Source organism: Ambystoma mexicanum, chromosome 8 (genome assembly GCF_040938575.1).
Source record: "Ambystoma mexicanum isolate Mex_15411 chromosome 8, UKY_AmexF1_1, whole genome shotgun sequence".
Taxonomy (NCBI): Eukaryota; Metazoa; Chordata; class Amphibia; order Caudata; family Ambystomatidae; genus Ambystoma; species Ambystoma mexicanum.
This window is the reverse complement of record NC_090929.1, coordinates 20,362,262-20,384,265: the sequence shown is the minus strand read 5'-3', so window position 1 is coordinate 20,384,265 and position 22,004 is coordinate 20,362,262. Positions and strand designations below refer to the sequence as shown.

General features: G+C 47.1%; 1 protein-coding gene across 2 annotated transcripts in view; it reads right to left on the bottom strand.

Annotated features, from left to right (window-relative positions):
• The window catches only part of ODF2 (outer dense fiber of sperm tails 2), a 1,029,707-nt gene that overhangs the window by 890,596 nt on the left and 117,107 nt on the right, over window positions 1-22,004 (bottom strand). The window lies entirely within an intron of this gene.

Below are 22,004 nucleotides of genomic sequence, written 5' to 3'. Positions count from 1 at the left end.
CTGCCTCATCGCACCTTGAAATACTTGTGTATAGGCCATATCATGTCATATGAGTGCCTTTTGGTCACACAGGATAGCTTGTGTTTAAGTAGCTAGGGATGCAGACAATGTGGCACTTCCATGGCAACTATCGCAGGGTGGTAGGGTTGTGACAGTTGACTGTCTTTTTGTCATCATCGATTGTCACCTGGTATGTGCCAGGCCTGTGTGCACTCCGCAGGGGTGGGAGTTTAGGTGAAAAATGTGGCCACAAGCTGGGTCTGGGCTTCCTCGCCACGTGCCCTGTCCCCTCCCATGGGCAGCGCCTGTGCCTGTGGTTGGGGATGTGGGAGCACCACCATGTCCACCGGGACGCCCTGCCATGTTGCAACATTGTGCAGGACACATGCTGCCACAATGATCCTGCACACTACTGGTGGTGCATAGAGTAGCTGCCCGCCAGAGCGGTCAAGGGAGCGGAAACGTGACTTCAGCACTCCGAATGTGCGCTCCACTATGGCCCTGGTTGCAATATGGGCGGCGTTGTATCTTACCTGGGGTGGTGTGGTGGGGTTCCGGATTGGCGTCATGTGGTTGCTCAGAGGGTAGGCACTGTCCCCTGGGGAGGTGATAATAGTTGAGATTATTAGGGTTTGGGTATTTGTCTGTGTGTGACTTGCATGCATGTGCAAGGGCATTTGTACTCACCTAGGAGCCAGGAGTAGCCATGCTGCCCAGCTTCCAGGGCCCGGCTCAGGGCGGACATTCTGTATATGAAACTGTCATGGGTGGAGCCAGGGTAGTTTGCATAGACAGAGGTGATGATTCCCTTTGCATCGCATACCACCTGTACATTGATGGAATGCCAGTGCTTGCGGTTTTGGTAGATGTGCTCAGTGGCCCAAGGTGGACGTAGGGCCACATGGGTGCAATCTATGGCACCGAGCACTTTGGGGAAGTGTGCCACCCTGAAAAAATCCAGGACAACGGCCTGCCTTTCTGCGGGTGTTCTGGGCATGTATATGTGCCTGCGGACTGAGTGGCGCGCTGTCATGATTGCCAGTACCTGGTGTAGGCAGCGTGACTGCGTGGCCAGTGAGACCCCCCCCCCACTATGGCAGTAGTCCGCTGAAATGATCCAGTGGCCAAAAAATGCAGGACATTGAGCACCTTCTCCAAGGGGCTCAATGCTTGGGAGCAAAAGGTGGGGGATGTAAGGTCATCTTCCCACTCCCTGACCAGGTTTAGGATGATGTGGGGTGGAAACCTATACCTGCCATAGACCTGGTCGTCAGGCATCCCAAAAAGGCTTGTCCGTGGTGCGAAAATGCGTGCCCTGGCTATTCTCCTCCTGCGGTGTCCCACGATCAGTGCTGCGACAAATGGGGCATTCATCGTAGCTGTATATAAGTGTTTGTTGTTTGCACGCACTTTTGCACTGTGCGCGGGGACGCTTCCGCCTGCCTTCGTGTGGCGGACACGTTGACGCCTGTGTGAGTCTTTTGCCGTGCGCGGGTTTCCCGTATTCGGATCCATGAATACGGGTTGTTCGCGTGCGTGTGGGCGTTCCGTGTAGTTCGCTGCAGTACTTCCCCAGTTACGCCTTCTTTTTCACGTGTTATTCCCCATTCCGCGTGTTACGGCCACTGTTCCGCCCACTTTGGTTGTGTGCGCTGCGCTATGTGCGCTTTTGCTGTGCGCGTAATGGACGCCGTGTATGCGTGCGTGTGCCATGGCTGGATTGGGCGCACAGACAGCGGGAAACACGCGCAGCGTCTTCCTTGAATCGCACACGTGCGCGTGCGCTGCGTTTCTCGCGCTTGCGCTCCCTTGCGCCTGCATTTTCGGTGCACGTTTGTTCCATGAATTGGCCCCAGTTTGTTTCAGCTTGCTGGTGCATTTGGAAAAGAGCATCCCACGGTTGCAAAGAAAATCAAGAAAACAAGGGTAACGAACAAACAAGTTTGTTTTGTAGAGGTTTTTAGGCCAGTGTTTTATTCATATAATGTTTCTGTTTTTAAAGTTACATCTGCTGTATGTGTGCTGTACATTGAGTTTGTTTTTCAACACATCTCTTAGAGGCCCAGAAGGAAGAGGAGTATAAAAGACACTGAGAACAAATGAAACCAAAGATGCCGCTTGCCAAACAGATTTCACAATGGAGCAACTACTATTTGAGGCGCAGCGTGGTCCAGTCAATACGCAGACTTGTGATGCTTATGCCCAATGGCCGAAAAATGAATGCAATGTGACCGGCGATCCGTGCAAAGTGTCCATGGACCATTGCTTCCATGTGACAACTAGACAAGATGAAACTGAATTCAATGAATATGCATTGCAATTCCTCGCAATGTACACCTGCTAAAACTGTTCCACCCAAGAAACATTCGATGTTACCTGTTTCTCCAATTTGTGTGCAAATATCACAACCTGAACTAACAGAGACTAAAGCTTCAACGCAATTGACTGAGGAACTTGCTAAAGATCTTGAGTTTAGTTTGCCTAGTTTGGGCGATTTGTCCAACACAGTCGAGTCACAAAGCACATTCATGCCGGACGATTGATAAAAAAAGGAGCAAAAATACATTGTATTCGACAGCTGCCTGCTACAGATTGTACAGATGGTGAAATGTGTCCATACATTGAGGGGGAACATATGTGGGGAGCCATTGGTGAATGTGTCTTGTGTATTACAAGGCACTAACCTGAAAATCCAAGCCAGCTGTGACCACCTTCATAAATACATTTTCATGGTCCGCTCAACCGATGCTGGGCAAAGGGCCAGCTGGAAATCTATGTTCAGCAGCTTTACTTTTCAGCGGTTCGACTTTCCGGTAAGATTTCCAGTTTCTGTAAATGTGTTGGAGTTGAGTTCCTTGCTAAAACGTAGTACTGCAAATATCAAAGGGAATTTTTATTCCCCGCTATTAGTTAAGCCTGGAAAATTGAACAGATGTCAATCGAAAGCACATTCTCTGACAACCGTTTCTGGCTAGCTGGTGACGGACAGTGTTACAGATTTGGGGTTGAATGCCTGAAGCAGAAATGCTTGAGGGAGAAAAGAAAGATTATTTTTTCAAAAGGATCTTCAGTCTTTTCGCCCCTGAACATTACCTACTTACCCAAACCCCTACCCACACCTCCAACACACCCCCAACCCACACTCCACACCCCTACTTACCCTGCATTCCGTCTCGCTCTGTCCCTGCGACGCCTGTTACCAGAAAATGGACGATTACAGCGGCGGGGAAGAAAGAAGAGATCAAACTATCTCAAAAGACTGTTCCGCACTGCTCAGAGGAAACCTGACGAGTATCAGCTTTTTGGCCTGGCAGACACTTTCATTTTCATCTTTTTTTGGCTCCTGGGGTACAAGCAGCTGCTGCACTTTTCTATCCCCGGAGGATGCTGAGAATGGATCACTATCCCACATCATCAAGGCGGTGCACAATCTAGGTGTTCAAATGAAGAAAGAAGGTGGAGTTCAGAACACAGATTGGCTATCGCTTGCCTTTATTTGGGTCCAGTCATGGCTGGAGGCAGCAGTAAAAATACTGGTTCCTGTGATCGTGTTCTTCTTGGTTCTCTTCTGCATGTGCCAGTGGGGTCTCCGATGATGTGTTCCTATAGTCCCTAATAGTGCAAAGATGATGGTATCAATTGGAGGATCTAAAACACCCTGCCATTCAATAAACAGTGAAACTCAAAAACAAATATTTCTGGGGTTGTAGATATGTCAGTGGGTATGACTTTGTTATTGTAGAAGTAACGAAATGGGGGAATGTTGGGAAGGAGCCTAGTGCATTCCTTCATTCTCAAGTTTCCAAAGCACTTTAGAATTAGGCAAGACTTCTGTTAACCGTTTTCTAACCACCACAAGAGTCCAGGGGGAGGAGGGTCACTAAATAAAGATTAAGATTGAAATATAAGGTGCAAATAATTATTCTGAATATATTTGTAAAACTGTTAAAAGGTAGTTAGCTGTGCTCAAAGCACATGATGAATGCAGCCTGTGCTAGAAAATAGACCACAGGCAGGCTGACAGAGCACACAGTGGCTGAGCAGCTGTCCCTGTCCATCACAAGATAGAGAATAAAAAAGAATCTGCATGACATACAGAGTACTATGGGAAAACAGGGTAGAAATTACTGTACTAGATCAAATATAATTATGTTGAGTAAAGTGTTGAGAGAATGGCGGGAAGATGCTTTTATGTATGAATGTTTATAACATAGCAAATTATGCTAAGTAAGAGCTACAATGCATTCCTGCATAGGCAGCATAACGTTATGTAGATTGTCCCAAACGGAACCCAGCCATGCCAGAAGGAAAAACTGCAGCATCCCTTTTAAGGAAGAACAGTTTTGGCGGAGCTCTGCCAGTATCCAGGGACCAAGTTGGTTATAAAGGCGCCTGCTTGCCATTAAGTCGACAGGAGCCAGCCAAGGAACGTTTACGTCTGCTTTTTTCATCTATGAGCACGGCGTGAATGCAGCCGCGTCTTACACCGGCACCCTGTGATCGTTGGGAGCGACTTGAGAGAATAATCCTCTGGAGCAAGCATTCTGCGAGTCGATATCTCGCAGTGAAATAGGAGACACTCGTTAACTAAGGCATTCCTGTGGACCACCACTGTAGAAATTCTATGATGCTGTCACGCCCTCTCACGCAACCCATCTCTCACTTCCCCCCTCACACCTGTCTCCTTTATCAGGCGCTTCTCGCCGTCGTATTTCCCATTCACACCAGCGGGGGAAACACGGCAGGCGGAATACCATGTTGGGCGGACCTGCCTCTTTTCGCCCTTTTCCGCGTTGGCGGTTGCCATGGCGCCTCCAGCAAAGCCGGCAACGCCAGGATACCAGGACGTACCGACAGCCCCAATCGCTGGCCACGTTGCGCTCCACGCGACGTGCGCGAGCAGTCACGTGATGCGTCACGTGATACCGCTCGCCTCTTCAAAAGAAGCCGGCAAACAAGACTCTTTGCTTCACAGCTACTTCTTCGGAGGACTGGCAGGCGTTACCCTTGCTTCTTGTTTTCTCTCCTTGCTTCGACCTCGGAACGCTTCTTGGAACTGCTCTTGGATTACCCTTGGACTCTGGCGCGCTCTCGGATTTCCCGGACATCTGACACCTATTTGTACTCTGGACTTGCTATTGGATTGCCCCCTCTGTTTTTGCAACCCTCGGATTGCTTCACGCTTTTCCACGGATTCAGTCGTGTTCCACCAGGTGCTTTCAGGAGTGTCAACTACACCATTCCAGCCTGCTGTGGGTTCCCCTGCATAGGTTCCTTACCTACACTTCACCCCTTTTAGGTAAGCTGGTGTCACTGCATCTTGTTTACTCCTTCTGTCCATTGCCAATTGCCTTTTGAGTGTTTCCTCGATTATAACCCTTTGCCTTACAGTACTCCGGGGTCCTTCCGGCGTTCCCGATACCAGGCTGACGACAACACTCCCACCTGTGGCCTCAAAGATTGCTTGAGCAGTAATTACTCTCTGCTCGAGCGGTACTTGGGGACGGAGGCATTACATAACTGCACGACCATCAAGTCGGACCCATCAAGTTAGAACAGATGCCTTGTGGGAAACGTAGTGCCCTAGCATGGACAAAACCGACATCCGCCACTAAGACGTAATGTGGGATCTGTCAACCACACTGAGGTTTATACGAAATGCTTGAACCATTGAGACAGACTTGTCTGCCGCCAAAATTAGATTGACTTTTGCAATCACCTCGCCCATCACATCATAAGAAATAATCATAAGGTTACCACACCGACATATAGGCGCCATGTTGATAGTGTAACCTGGTTCCCAACCAACTGCATCCTGAAGACGGGTCCAATGACACCATTGATAAGCTTTAGACTGCAACGGTGCTGTCTCTGGCCCCAGAAACACACTTAGATTGTAGACGCTACTATACTACTTTATGTATAATTGTAATGTGATTAAGTCACGCTATTACTAACATCACATTTGCCAATGAATGCTTACCTATTGTAAAATACATTGGTTTGAACAACAGCCATACATGCAAAGTGGTATTTTCTCTCTCTCTACTGTGGTTCGAAAAAAATGATGAACGCTGGAAATGGTTTTTTATGCCTTTTTATTGTTATGTTTTTGAGTAATTAACTATTAAAATATGTCAAATATATCACCTTGATCTTGATGAAATTCCTAGTATGAGGAAAATTGCTGATGAATAGCCCCTTTGGTGTGTCAGAGGTGGGTAGCTAGTGGTCAGTGTACCTTGTTTTTGATGCCAGCCAAGGAAGACAGAAAGCAGGTCAGAATGGCAGAGTCCTCTGCCATTCCCCCCAATCCTCATCTTTGTAAAGATTACAGTTTGTTATCTCTTGCAAGATAGACTCATGGCCTTAATTCCCTAGAGGGTGCATTTACTCTGGTTTGAGCATGATCATGGGGGTACCCCAATTTTTTAAAGGGGTACAAGTATGGCCTACCGTTCAGGCCCCAGAAAGCCTTGGGGACGATGCAGAGGGTCTTCAACCTGATCCTTGCAGCCACAGGGAGACAATGAAGAGATTTTAGAGCTGGAGCAATACAATCCTTGGGCTTGAGGCCAAGGACAAGTCTTGCAGTCCTGTTCTGGATAAGTTTTAAAGGTCGAAGAGTAGAGGCAGGAAGATTTAGAAAGAGGCTGTGGCAATAGTGTAGCCTAGAGAGGTCCAGTGCTCTGGAGAGAGTGAGCTTCTGGGGGAAAGTGACAAGAGGTGCAGCTGATAGTTTGACTTCTTTGAGACGTCGGAGATGTGAGGAGAGAAGGAGAGGGTGGAGTAGAAGATGACACCAAGGTTCATAGCCATACAGGAAGAAATAGGAAGACGGGCCAGAGTGGATGACCAGAAAGAGAGGGGAAAGGAGGGATTGGGTGTCCCAATGAGGAGGATCTCAGTCTTACTGGCATTAAGGAAGAGATCATTGGCAGCACACCATTCCTGAATTGCGGCCAGACTCTCTAGTATCAGGGAAGAAGCAGAGGTGGCTGAGGGGATCCTAAAAGAGAGCCGAGTGTCATCCGCATTACATTGAAAATTGGTGCAGAAAGTAGCGATGCAGTGGGTAAGAGGTGCCAGGTATTGGTTGAAGAGCCAGGGAGAGAGAAGTGTTAGACCCCTGGGAACACCACAAGTAGAGATAGAAGAGAGGAAAGACCACAATTGTACCTGCGGGGGTCGGTCAGTGAGAAAGGAGGTCAACCAGGCCAGGGCCTGATCAGTAATACCAACGTAGTCCTGGGGGCGATTACGCAGGATGGCATGGTTGACCGTGTCAAAAGCAGAGGATAGATCGAGGAGAATGAGGACAGAAGGGAGATTAGAGTCAAGATTGCAGAGCAAGTCTTCACAGGTGTTAGTTTCAGTGCTTCTGGCAGCTCTGAAGCCAGACTGGTGGTGACGGAGTCAACCAATATATTCAGTATGTAGATTAAGCTGGGAGATGGCCAGCTTTTCCAAGAGTTTGCCCAGGAAAGGAGGGGTGGGGGTCGAGCGATAGTTAGCCAGAGACGAAGGATCGGCTGAGGGCTTCTTTAGAAGGGGTGCACAAGAGAGTGCTCAAGGGGTGGGGTGAGTTCCAGTGGCAAAGGAGTGATTGCAGAAATCGGCCAAGGCTGGAGCAAGGGTGTCGATGTGTTCCTTGATAGTTCTGGATGAGCAGGGGAGAACCTGCTTTGACAAGACTTCATAGATGGGACTTGTCTAGAAACATTGTTAGGGGTGAACAGGGAAAAGGAGGAGAAAGGAGGAGGAAGAGGAGGTAGAGTAAGAAAGGGTCGACAGGATGCCCTGAGTTTCAGTAGTGTGATACTTGAGGAGAACCACCTCCGGTTCCGGAAGCACCTCAAAACCTTCCTCTTTGCTTCTGCTTTCTCTCTCCCTCTCCCCTGCTGAACAGCTAATTAATTCTTCACTAAACTGCACTGATCCTGCAACTGGACCACTCTAAACTGCCTTCGGTCCTGGTCCCAGTCACTGATCCCCTGGAACCCCTCTGCACTACGGGACTGTCTCTGTATCCCTACAGCCCCCCCCCCCTTCCCCAGCACTTGTTCTGCACTTACCTTGCACTTGCCACTAGCTGGCCCTTTTTTATTTATTACTTCCGCCACTTACCTTTACTGCACTCCCCCCCCCTCCCCTTCCCCTTGCACTTTTCCCCCCTCCCCCATCCCTGCACTTGCGCGATCTGAATGACACCTGGCCTAGTAGGATCGTTTGTTTTGTCTCCCCTGTTCCTCCCCTCCGTGCCTCGTCGCGCCTTGAAACACCTGTGTATAGGCGCGTTACAAATACCATATCATATCATATCATAGTTTATTTGTATCGAAATAACAGTGAAATGAGAGGCCTTGCAGAGGGTTTGGAGGGAACAGGAGAGGTAGAGACTGCAGAAGGATTGGCCGGCTCCTTGCAGATTTGGAAAGGTTCAGCCGAGTTGTTAGATGCCACAGAGTTGCGGGCTTGGAGGTCAGCTCTCTTCTTGGAGAGGACAGAATTTCTGTACTGCCTTTGGAGCAGGTGGCAGGCCAGTTCGTCAGAAGGCACGCCCAATACTCTCCACTTCCACTCTGCCGCCTTTAAGTTCTGGAAGATTCTCAAGACTCAGCTTTTCTCTTCTTCATTCGTTCCCCCCATTCTAATGCCCCCTCCGTCACACTGATTGGCTGCCTGGTCCCTTCTGAGCTTCACAGGGCTTCAAGCCTTCTTAGCACAGCGTACCCCAGCACCCAGTCTTGCTGCCCCCCCTCCCCCAACATACCACAACCTGCACTTGCCCTTCCCAGCCACTTTCCCCTGACAAGATGGCAGGGTGTGCATCCCTACCGAACCTGGACCACCCCCGTCCTCACCCTTCGCATGTGGTCCTCACTCCCTGCTTACCCTGACACTTGCCCACCTGGCCCCACCTGGCCTCCCCTTAGCACTTGCCTAGCCCCTTTGGCCTCTTCTTCCTCTCCTCCTTCTCCCCCCCTGCACTTGTATACCTCCCCCTGCCCCGGAGCTCCCTCCCACCTATAAAGAAAGGCATGATATCAAACAATAAGACAGTCCCCAAGTGATCACAGTTCAAGGGTGTTTATTGAAAATTGGGTTTGAAAAACACCTATCTAATCCTAAATCTAAGGATTGGAGCAAGCTACGACCATCAAATAATAACACAGTACTAGACGAGTCTGTCAAAATAAAAGGGCCTATACTAATAAAACGTATTGCCGATACTTACTTCTAAATACAAATTGTTTCCCACATTATGTTGTGCAAAAGAAAAGTGTTCAAGAAATGATGCGTCAGGATATTCAAGCTGTTGGCTTTCCTTCCCCAGGTTTTCAGCACGGGACAAGGCGGCACACCAGAGCTTGGCACACTCTTTGGCTTCTCTAGCACGAGGATGCAATACAAGAATTCAACATCAGTGCCTTCTGTGCCAAAGTCTCTTTGCCATTGAAAGTCGTATTTCAGAGGGCGTGATGCAACACGACAAAACATTTAAGTTCCTTTCCTCTCAGGAATTTCACTTATACAACTTTTCGTTGAATTACTATTCACCCCGGGTCCCCCTCCGCCAGGCTCAGACCAAATTCATGTATTTTTCCAAATTTTCCCTACTTCATCAAAATTGAAGACTTGACTGTGCGCAGGATTTTGCTTGACCCGTCGCAGGACCAATTCGATTCACATTTATTAGTTCACTTTCAATTAATCAATGGACCTACGTTTGTTACTTCCCAGCTGGATACCTTACAGAGACCTTTGAGCACCAACGCGGTGGCTGGTCCACTCTGTCAAAGGTATTGTAGCTTGCTTTAAAGTTCAATCATTCATCAGCAGTTCAACTTCACGCTCGCTATGGGGGGAGGGCGTGTGTGTCTGTGTGTGTGTCTGTGTCTGTGTGTGTGTCTGTGTGTGTGTGTCTGTGTGTGTGTCAGTGTGTGTGTCAGTGTGTGTGTCAGTGTGTGTGTCAGTGTGTGTGTCAGTGTGTGTGTCAGTGTGTGTGTCTGTGTGTGTGTCAGTGTGTGTGTCAGTGTGTGTGTCAGTGTGTGTGTCTGTGTGTGTGTCAGTGTGTGTGTCAGTGTGTGTGTCAGTGTGTGTGTCAGTGTGTGTGTCAGTGTGTGTGTCAGTGTGTGTGTCAGTGTGTGTCAGTGTGTGTGTCAGTGTTTGCCTGACCTCACCATTGTATTGGGACAATTCAGGTATACGGCTCGGGTGTTAGTCTGTTTTTCCTCGTAGCGGGTTGTCCGTGAGAAAGTGTTTGTGTTGTTAAAAGGGGGTTTGGGTAGAGTTCCTAAAAATCCTACAAGGTAGGACGGGGTAACTGCGTTACAGGGATGGGGCTTAGACCCCCCTGTAGTGATACACAAAATTGCAACCTTGCCAATCAGGGCTTTAGATGACAGCATTAGCCGCTGAAAACCAATAGTGTATTCAAAGTATGTGCCAAAAATGCTGACAGTAGTCTGTTGTAGCACTTCCATTATGCAGTAGTGAGCTACAAGGAATATGCAGGCCTAGTAGGAGTGATAGGTCACATTATGCATTGTTGATAGACAGGCAGGGCGAAGGCCCCGAGCTCTGTAGCTAATAGACAATATTGGAGTGTTTGGAACATTATGGCACCTATACAGCGCTTAGATAGCCAGTCTTAAGCGCTATGAACACTAAGCTATGAGTGCATGTCTTTTAGAGCTTACTCTGCCTCACTAACGGTAGCCCTGCATGGCCCCAAGCTAATCTTCCTTTTCTCTGGGAAGGCACTGATAAGACATTCCTGAGCTTTCGCGCAGATGGGCTCCGGGGGGGGGGGGGCTCAGAAGGAGCACAGTGGAAATTAACAGAGTTGGGTTTTTTCCATGAGCCAGCCTATATTTTGCACAGGGAAAGTTCTGGAACTGTGCGTCATGGATGGGCAGCACGAGATTATAAAATATGCATGCTCACATGACTCAGCTGGGAGATCGTCCTGTGGACTTGGTTCGAGCAAGATCAAGTGCCCGGAATTGGAGCTCTGACGGCACCCAGCAGCGCTGTCCTCTGAGCGGGGCTTGTTACAGCTAGCTTATGAGGGCCAGGGTCTCCCAGTGCTGATTGAAGGGGCGTAAGACTGTGTTTCTCTATGTTTCTATATTTTGCATTTCTCTAAGTTTTGTGCTTTGTAATCTTCTCTAACTTGAATCCCAAAATGTATATTCACTCACTGTTAAGAATAAATACTAAAACGTATTGAAGGTGTCATTTGTCACTAGCATGAGTTCACTGCTCAGCACAATAGAACCTGTATTTTGGGCTGAATTGGGTATTTTTTGCTCTCAAAGGGCTGGCCCCGAGGAAGATTTTGCCCATATCAAGACACCCCCTCACCCAGGCGATCCTCCCGCACTTGTCCACTCTCAGGAACTGTATACAAAAGCGATGGCTGTGTCCCAGACACCTGGATGACAAATCCCCGGGGACTAGTGGGTGAGACACCCTCTGGGTTCTCACACACCCTAGCATTTTCCTTTCTGCCCGACCTACAACTCCCCCCCCCCCCCCCCCCAAGTCTCTCCCTCATGCACTTCTTAACACTGCTATTGCATGATCCGAATGACACAAAGCCGATTAGGACCGTTATTGTTTTTTCTTCCCTGCCCCCCCCTTTTTTGTCTTGCAGCAACTTGAAACACCATTTTTTGTATAGCCATTAAATAAATTATTATTATTTGTTTATGGTTATAAACATAGCCTTTACAAAAGATAAAACAGAATAAAACCCAAAAACAACTCATTATATGCATTGTACATAGCTCTCAAAAACTGAACAAACAGAATAGCCACTAAAAGACAATTAAACACAATTTTCAATCAACATAATTGTTCAATTGGAACGTATACATTTGTCAGTTGATAGTGTACAATTTACAATTTACATATGCTTTCTAAAAACCGACTAGAGCAAGCTGTAATGGTTTGCCTCTGCCATGAAGCATTTTCCACCACAATTGGTCCAGATTAACAGTTCCAATATCAGTAAAGACTGTCCCAAAGTGCTGAATTTGTGCATTCCTAAGTGAAACACAATCCACCATTAGATGTTCTAAATTTTCAATTACATCTGGGTTGTTACAAAATCTACATGTTAGCGGGTACTCAAGGCCCACATTTCGTACCTGCAAAATTTCACGAGTTGGAAGCACATTTAATTTAAAGGGCATGAATTTCTGTCGTACAGCCTTAACAGAATTAAGTAGGATTCGAGTGTGCCCAATTGTTTAAAATGGCACACAAGATGTTTGTATAGACGTGTTGCATTTACGTTTTTTGTGGTAACACTCCAATCCCACCATTCAAATATTTCTTCACTTTTTGTGGATTGAATATTAAGTTTGAAATAACGAGCGAAGGAATAGGTCTTGCCAATGTGCACTATGAACGTGCGCCTGTGGCCTTTGCACATTTACATCTTACTGTGGTGGCCCACATGTGGAGGAGAACCAGGCGTGCATGCATCAATGCAGAAATCAATATGGTTGCTGGAATAGATAAACACAGAAGCCAGTAAGCCTTTCAAAACTACACTCATTCGAGGCATGCTGGAATATTAGTGATGTAAACACCCAACCTGGTGCGAAATCACCCCTCCCTTCCCGGTCCGTTCGCACGTCTATATATTAACCAACTGCTCTTGAATTCAAATTCTGTTTATTTCAGAAAAGCACCGGACCACTTTGGCCAATAAGACTGCCCCACACTCTTAATTTGTTTTTTTTCTTCCGGCCATTGCCCCATTGAAGTATAGGGACATTGAAGCCTTTTTGCACCTTGCGTGGGGTCATCTTTGCAAGAATACGTACAGGTTGAGGGACCAGGCACATTTATACCGTTGAAACGGAAGTAAATATTTTCATGTGTGGGATAATATTTCATTGTTTTTCAATGCACAGCTTGCCATTATAGTGTTCAATTTTGTAGCATGTGTTCCCAAAACAAAACTCCCTCTGACACGCTCTGAACGCTGGATGAAGGGTCGCATTTATATGTGTCCTTGAGTCCACCGCACTAACAATCTGAAGGCTAAAATGTGTCGAATATCCACAAAGAAGTGACAAGATTCACTGTATTGAAAGCTTAGGTAGGAATGTTAAGTTTCTATTACTGAGATCTGTCTTTCAAAGCGGTTGGTAATCCCTCACATAGGGAGAATGCAAACACAAGACACAATGTAAGCACATTTTTAAATAATATTTATGCAAGTGCGGATTGCAAGTGTGCTGTATGCTACATGATTTACGTTGTGATGAGGAATGTTCAAATTGACGCAAATAATAGACATTGTAGGTGTTAATTGTAACTTAAATCGATAGTTAACAAATATGTACTGTGCATATACTATTATAAATTTGCTACTGAAATATATTTTTACATTCTCAATTTTACATAGTTATATTATACCGATGTGCGCTTGTCATGGGTACACCGGTCGACGGATTCTTTAACCACAATTGGACAGTAACGCATCTGTGATAACTTATCTGGGACAATCTCCAGACACCCATCTGTCCTTTTGCAGTTGCAGTAATAAGGAGCAACATGGCAGCCTATCGGTTCTGAAAACATGCAGATGTGAAAGTGTTGCATTTGAAATTTAAACAACTAATTTCTTTTCTGTAATGGAATTGTGCCTCAATCAGAAATCAGTGATGGAAGATGAACAAGTTACTTACCAACTAACGTTCTTTCGACTGGCTGATCTCCCCAAGTATTCCTTAGCTTTGATAAATCCACTTCCAGCTTGCTGGCCTCGGAAAACATTTTCACAGTAGAGGGTGCTGCGCATCGACGTCCCTCGAGTCGGTGTCCCTCGAAGGCCTCTGTATCGGCGCTGATAGGTATAAATAGTCTTGCGCAGCGACCGTTGCTCAGTTCCGGTTTGAGGTGCTGTTTTTGCCTTGTATGAGATGGTTAATAACCTTGAAGGAGCGTAAGCTGCAACTACAAGGGAAGTTGTACTGCAGGGAAGGATGGGAGGGGCGATAAGGAATATGTGGAAGGAACAGCCAGTCGAAAGAACATTACAGTTGGTAAGTAACTTGTTCTTCGAATGGATTGTATCTGCCCACGTATTCCTGATCTTTGATAGACTCCCAAAAGCAGTAATGTGTAGAGGAGGCAGGAGTAAAACAAAGTTAAAGATGCAGAGTGCAACATAGCTTTTCCAAATCTCGTCTCCTGGCTAGAGGAGGAATCAAGACTGTAGATGTTAGGGAAAGTATGTGTGGAGCACCATGTGGCAGCTGCACATATGTCTTTAATTGGAACTGCTCTTTGGAGAGCTGAAGACGCTGCAATACCCCTGGTTGAATGAGCCCTAAGGTGTTGAGGGGGCTCTTTTCCTGCAATTTATAGCACTCTATAATAGTTAATATAATCCATCTTGAGATGGTCTGTTTTGTAATAGGTAAACCTAACTTGTGCCCTGCATACCCCGCAAACAATTGGTCTGCTTGCCTAACCCTTGCAAGTCTGCTAATGTAAAAACTCAAGGCACACCTTGGATCCAGCCTGTGCAAACTCTCTTCCTCTTTCCCTGGATGGGGAGGAGAGGAAAACGAGGGTAACGTTATTTTTTGTGTGATGTGGAATATTGAGACCACCTTTTTGAGAAAATTCGGCTTTACTTTGAGAACTACCTTATCTTTGTGAAAGATTGTATGTGAAGGTTTGCAAGACAAAGCTTGCAATTCGCTCACTCTTCTGGCAGAAGCTAAAGCCACTTGAACGACTGTTTTAAGAGTGAGAAACAGTAATGAAAAGGAATGAAGGGGTTTGAATGGAGTACCCATTAGAAATGTCAAGACTAGGTTTAGGTCCCACAGTGGAACTTGAAAAGGAGTTGGGGGAAAGTATTAGTTAACCCTTTTCAGATATTGAAGCACTATGGGCAATTTGCAGTATGAAGGCTCCTCCGCAGTGCGCTTGAAGATGGATAGCGCTGCGAGGTAACCCTTGATTCTGCCAACTTGAAGACCTGAATTTGCCAAATATAGCAAAAAAGATACCACCATTGGTGCACTACATGAAAAGGGTTCAATATTCTTTTCTCTCCTTCTGGCTCAAAGCAACACCTCCATTACGGTTGAGTGCCCTGATATCCGGATGGAGAACCCCGACCTCCCTTCTGCGAGAGAAGATACTCTTTGCGGAAGACGAATCGGAGGACAGAAGGATATGTCAAGAAGATCCGGCTATCACGTTCTCCTGGCCCAATCAGGGGCAATTAGGACCATGGGTTTCCGGAATCTCTTCAACCTCCTGATCATTTAAGGAATGACTGGGAATCGGAGGAAACGCGTACAGAAGTGGAAACTCCCAGTCCACCACGAACGCGTCCCCTAGAGCTCCTCTCAAGGGAAATTCCATTGAGAATACTGATCGCACTTCCGGTTGATACTGGTGGTGAACAGATCCACTTGAGGGGTTCCCCAAAGGGTGAAGATCTCATGAAGGACTTCCTGAGCTAGGTCCCACTCGTGGGAGACTGTTCTGCCTGCTCAGAGCGTCCGCCGTCGAGTTCTTGGTGAACTGCCGATAGAGAGATTCCTTCTTGATTTGCCCAGAACCAGAGCTGCATCCCCTCTCTGCACAGTGGCAGTAACCCTATGCCTCCTCTTTTGTTGAGGTAGTGCATGGCCACTGTGTTGTCCGTCATTATCAGGACATTCTTTCCCTGTACTAATGGCAGGAAAGCCTTCAGCGCTAGTCTGATCGCTCTCAGCTCTAATAGGTTGATGTGTAGTCTGGACTCCAACGACCGCTGATGATAAAGTCATTGGCATGGGCTCCCCACCCCGTGAGTGAAGCGTCCGTGACTACTCTCATCTCTGGCCATGGTTGCCAAAACTGTTCTCCTTTCAAGATGTTCTCCGGGCAGGCCCACCACTGAAAGTCTCAAGCCACACTGTCTGGGATTAATAGGATATCTGACATCTTTCCTGAGTATTGTGACCACTGGGTCCTTAGCGCCCACTGGAGAGATCTCATTCTCAGGCGAGCCTCTGGCACTAGAAAAATGCAGGATGCCATGAGGCCTAGCAACCTCAAAAAGTCAAAGGCTGGTAGACACTGGGCATTTTGAAACTTGATGACCATCTGTAGAATATCTTAAGCCCTCACCTCTGGTGGCAAGGTTTTTCCCAGGGATGTGTCCAGGACCGCTACGATGAACTGGAGTCTCGGTGATGGTATCATCTGTGACTTCTTCAAGTTTAGGGAGAAGCCCAGCTTGTGGAGGAAGTGGCAAACATAATCTAGATGGATCTGAACTTGTTCCGGGAACGCTGCTCTGATCAATCAGTCGTCGAGGTAGGGGTAGACATGAATCCCTTCCCTCCTTAGACTTGCAGCCACAACCGCCATTAGCCTGGTGAAGACCCTCGGGCGGAGGTCAGCCCAAATGGCAGAACTCGAAATTGATAATGAGAGTTGCCAATGGCAAACCTCAGGTACTTCCTGTGCTTGTGATGGATTGGCAAATGAAAGTAAGCTTCCTGAAGGTCTGGAAATACCAACCAGTCCAGAGGCTGGAGGGCCTAAAGTATCTGAGAAAGGGTTACCATCTTGAACTCGTCTTTCTTGAGTAATATGTTTAATTCTCACAAGTCCAAGATGGGTCTCAATCCTCCGTCCTTCTTTAGAATTAGAAAATATGGGGAGTACCAACCCTTGTTCCTCTCCGCTACAGCTACCGGTTCTATGGCACCTTTCTCCAGCAGGTCTGAAATCTTCTGCATAAGGAGCGGGTCTGGAAGCTTCAAAGAGTTGTTCTCTGGTGGATGACTCTGAGGAGTGTGTAGGAAAGGCAGGCAGTAACCTTGAGCAACTGTTTCCAATGCCCAAGCATCTGACGCAATAGCCTGCAATTCTGTCAGATGTTTAGTTAACCTGCCTCCTACTGGTGTTTTGTGAGGGGAGACCTCAGAGGGGTTTAGAAGCAGCTGGCGCAGATGCTGAGAGTAAAGCAGCACCTGCTGATGTGGGTTTGGTACCTTTCACCCGTCCACCAGGGGTGAATCGTCTCTGGCCCCTTTGAGCTGGCTGCCCTCTGCCTTTTCCAAATGAGGAGTAAAAATGAAAGGGCTACCCCCTCCAGGATGTACCTGTGGGGCGATTTGGAGTTTGACGGATTGCAGCCCCCCCGAGTGATTTTGCTGCCACCTTTGAGGTAGGCAATTTCTCCAGGCTGTCAGCCTTTTTGCCAAATAGAGAGGTGCCGTCAAAGAGCATATTCAGAAGCCTGGCTTGCACATCAGAAGCAAAACCAGACTTCCGCAAGCACGCAAATCTGCGGATTGTGGTACTCGCCACCATGGCTCTGCTGATGCTGTCGGCAGAGTCAATACCTGTTTGGAGGGGCTCACACATCGCATCCTTCCCATCATCGATGTTCAAGAATGCGTCTTGTTCCTTCCCTTCTGGGAGACAGTCAGCCGCTGATGAAGCACACTCCCAAAGGGTGTGGCTGAATCTAGCAAGCGCACAAGTGGCATTAATAGACTTAAGTGCCATACTGCACGCTGAAAATACTTTTTTAGACATGGCATCAAATCTTTTGTCGTCTGTCTTGTGGTATATTGGGGTATGCCGACTTACTATTTGACGACGTCGCTGCCTGCACTACTAAACTCTCTGGAGGTAGGTGCTTACTTACTTAAATATTCAGGGTCTGAGGCAGACACACTGTACTATGCAGAGAGCTTTTTATTTACTGCAGGGATACCTTCAGATGTGTCCCAATTTGCAGCTATTTTTCTCTGCCATAAGGGCTCTGTAAGGCATTTCTGCATGTTCTCCAGGTTCTGGTCTGGCAAATTCTGCTCTGGAGAGGCATCTATGCCACTGGCATCTTGTAAGGATTCTTGTAGATCTCTCAATCTATTCTCCTCAGAAATGTGTTCCTCTGGAATGGGTACTCTTGTTGTTTGTAACCTAAAGGGTCTCTCATTGTCGGAGTCCTCCCCTTCCTCATATATAGAGGATAAAGCTCTTAAATAGTCAGATCTTGAATAAGGGGTAAACCCCATTTCCAGAGAAGAGGGAGCCAAATTGGTTGATATTGCTTGGGAAAAAGTTGTGGTTGTCGATGTAGACGTTATAGGTCTCGACAAACCCGCTATTGGCGTCGAAAAACGCGAAAAGGGCCTCGATGTATTCGAGAGAACCGGAATCCTACTCTGGGTCATCGATATTGTTGACGCCACTTTCGACGCCTTGGGCTGGACCTTCGACACCTTTGGTGCCGGTGCCACAGTTGAGGTTTGAGGCTTCGAGGACCTATCCTTCATCGGGGTGGACGACGGCGTCGATGAGACAGATTTATGCGTCGAAGGTTGCAGCTTTAATCAATGAATTTTTGTCTTTACTCAGGTTCATGAAGCTCTCAAGGGTTTTTGTTTGCCGGGTTCGAGGACTCACAGTGTTTTTGTTTTTTGGGTCTTTCACCCAGGGTATCACCTCTAGGCATCTCCAAGGGGGTCAAGGCCGCATTCTCGAAGACCCTAAGCATTTTTTTACGAATTTCCTCCCACTTAGCTGGAGAGCGTGTTTAGTGGGGCAGGTGACCCTTTCTGGGGAATTTGAGGATGAAGAGGAGGGAGATCTATGACGCCTCCTCTTAGAGTGTCTCAATCTCGAAGAGTGGTGGGAACCGCTTCAAGATCTCGATCGGGAATGTATCTTTCGATGGCGAGGAGACTAATGTCTCGACTCAGCCGAGGACAATTTTGAAGGAGTAGAACATTTAACTGCCTTACCTCTTTCTAGCTTCCCCTTACGCTCTTTCAAGGCTTTTGCCGTCAGACATGCAGTCCTCACATTCCGAACACTGGTGCTCTGATCCCAGGCACCACAAACAGATCCTGTGAGGATCCATTAATGACATCTTTTTACCACAATCTCGAAGATGCCATCGTAGGATATTGAGATTTTCGAAGATTTTCGATGAGTAGAAGAACCGAGCGTTGAGTCTCCGAGGCTTACAAAGCGCGGAAAAACAGAACTGAGCAACGGACGCTGCACAAGACTATTTATACCAATGGTGACGTCTGCAACGATACAGAGGCCTTCGAGGGACACCGACTCGAGGGATGTCGACGCGCAGGTCCCTCGACTGTGAAAACATTTTCCGAGGCCAGCAAGCTGGAAGTGAATTTATCAAAGATAAGGAATACGTGGGAGCACACAATCCATTCGAAAACAACTTTCAGTGAAGAATGAAAAGACTGGGATTAATCTATCGATGAACGGAATCAGCATTACAAAATCACTGTTCACAGTTAAACAAAAAACGAGAACCATGCAATGTTCGTTAGCTATAACCTCTATTGGAAAACGTTAACCATGTTTTTGTTGACTTAATTACCTCTTTTCAGCGTTAGGTCAAAATTAAATGTACTTGATACGCTACCGACAATTGCAGTTTTCTTCAAATTAAACTGTTTTTATCGTTTTGCGTCTGTTGTGGATATGCGCGTTTATGGTCACGGTTCTGCGTTAGATAATGTTATGACATTGGTAATGACAGGGTACGCTTGGTACGTTGCCCACTAATGTCTGAGAAACCTCAGGGCGTTCTCACAAGTAGTCCACAGGGATACGTTGTTCAGGTGACTAGGGAAGGGCCATCGCTCTTGGATCCCAAACCTGGGAGGATGAGAAAAGTCCATACACACTCTCCCTCAGCATTTAGGGGGTATTTTCAATCACACCCCATTTACCCTATCCCCATTTCCAACCAACACTGAGACAAGGAAGAGGCAACTGGGAGCAGTAAAGATTACCCATAGAAACATGGGTAAAGTAAGGGAAACTTACTATAGAAAGAACTTAAAACTGTCCCACTGATACAGTCAGGCATTTCCTAATTATCACTCACACATGACTCCACTTTTCCAACTATAAAAGGTGTAGTTCTACACAGGTGAAAGAGCGAGCTGGGGACGGTGCTTGGACCAGAGAGCAACAGGATCGACGGCCCAGAGGGGAACAGTGTGCCAGGACAATGGCTGGTGTTTGTGAGGGGCTGAAGCGTAGGGAGAGTTGCAACTCCAGCGAGACGGAGGAAAGCACCCTGCAGGCTGCTATTGATGTCTGGAACATTGATTGTTCCCTTGGGACCTTTGTCAGCCCCAAGGGCGCCGAGACACTAGGCCTGCACAACCAGAAAGGGCAGCTTGCCGCCGCACTGCAACCCGGGTGAGTCGTGTGAGAGAGAGTGAGAGAGAGTGAGAGAGAGTGAGAGAGAGTGAGAGAGCGAGAGAGCGAGACACACACACTCACACACACACTTGGGAGCATGCAAAAGGAATGCGTAAAGCAGCACAGAGCAGAAAAGAGTAATGCAATGAAAGGAAACTAGTAAAGCAAGATAGATTGAAAGAAGAGAGACAAGACTCAGAGCAAGTATGAGAAAGTAAGAAAGTAAGAAATAAAGAGGGCACGAGAAACCCAAAATGACAGAGAAGGGTGCAAGGGACCCCGGCAGAGTCGAAAGTGTGAAAGTGTGCATGGGAAGGCTGGAAAAAGTGCCAGGGGGCACAAGGACAAAGAAGGTGCAAGTGGGCACAAGAAGGAGAGGAAGCTACAGTGGGCACGAGAAGTCAAGAAAACAGAGGGGAACAAGAAGTTGTACAGAAAGCCCCTGAAGGCAAAAGGTTAAGAGCAGGAAATTAAGAGGAGTTAAAGCTCGGAGTGCTCATGCTTAGAAGGAGCAAAGAACCTGGCGTTTCCGAAAGTCTCTGATGCTACCCCTTTAAAGAACTGTATATAAAAGAAAGGTACATCCTGACAAACTGAACTTGTGTTTTGAAACCCAAGAGGGGCCTGAGCTTGAGGAAGGGAACCCTAAGAGGCCAATAAAAGGGGAATCTTGATTATTTGTTACTACTGAAGGAATTGAAGCCTGGGGAAGGGAACTCCAAGACAGTGACATTGTTTGAACTATGGAGAAGGTCCTATGACCAGACCCTTTTGATTTAACTCATTCTTTTGAAGCTGACCAACCTACACCCGGTAAGAAGACCACCTGAAACCAATCCTGGTTTCCTATTTTTGTTGACCAGCCACCTTTTGCTTTTGAAAGACTAACTAGCACATTTTTGTTAAAGCAAGCATAGGTTTAGACACAGACAGATTTTTATTTTGGACTTCTAGACTTTGACGGCCCTTAGAAACATCAGTTAGTGGAACCATCCCTTTGGTGTTGGGGCCAGTTAGGCATCACACCAACCCAGGAACTTTAGTAAATAAAGGTTTTGAAACTATCATATTTGAGTCTGTGGGCTTCATTACAAGCCCTGGTGGCCCGGGATATCAGGCGGCGGAAAGTCCCCATTACCATATAGGACCCCAAGGGAACGGGGATACAAAAGCACCAGCACCGTTGCTTCTGTGACAACTCTGCCCATCGCGGCTGTTGCGCCCGGAGCAACGGCCCTGGAAGGCAGAGTTGTAGTGCGTCAGTCCGGAAAGGGTACCAGCACCCTTATTTCCAGACTGCCACACTTTTAATGAGACCCAGTGTCTCTCGATTCCATGCGTGTCACACATGTCATTAAAATAGGCGGAGCTCATCGTGAGAGTCTAGTGATGTCGGCGTTGGGGGCGGGTGATCTGAATTAGTGCCGCAAGGGCACTTGAACGTAGGGCGATGGATCAACGGATAAGATCAGCACAAGATGGCTGTACCCGACCGGTCATCTTCACGTGTGTTAAAGTGAGAAAAACTCGGGCAAGTTGCATTGGAATTTATTTTAAGATCAATCCATGTATGCTCGGAAATACATGCCTGATCCATTGGGTCAATATAATTTCTGACCGAACTACCCCTTAAACGTATATGTGGTTGATAAATGCCTCGCTTTCCCCAACTTTATGAGGATTTCCCTACCTATGAAACTAAGACTAAATGAAAAACATGAACAACAAAAGGCCTCTGTCCCCCACACTTACACATAGAATAA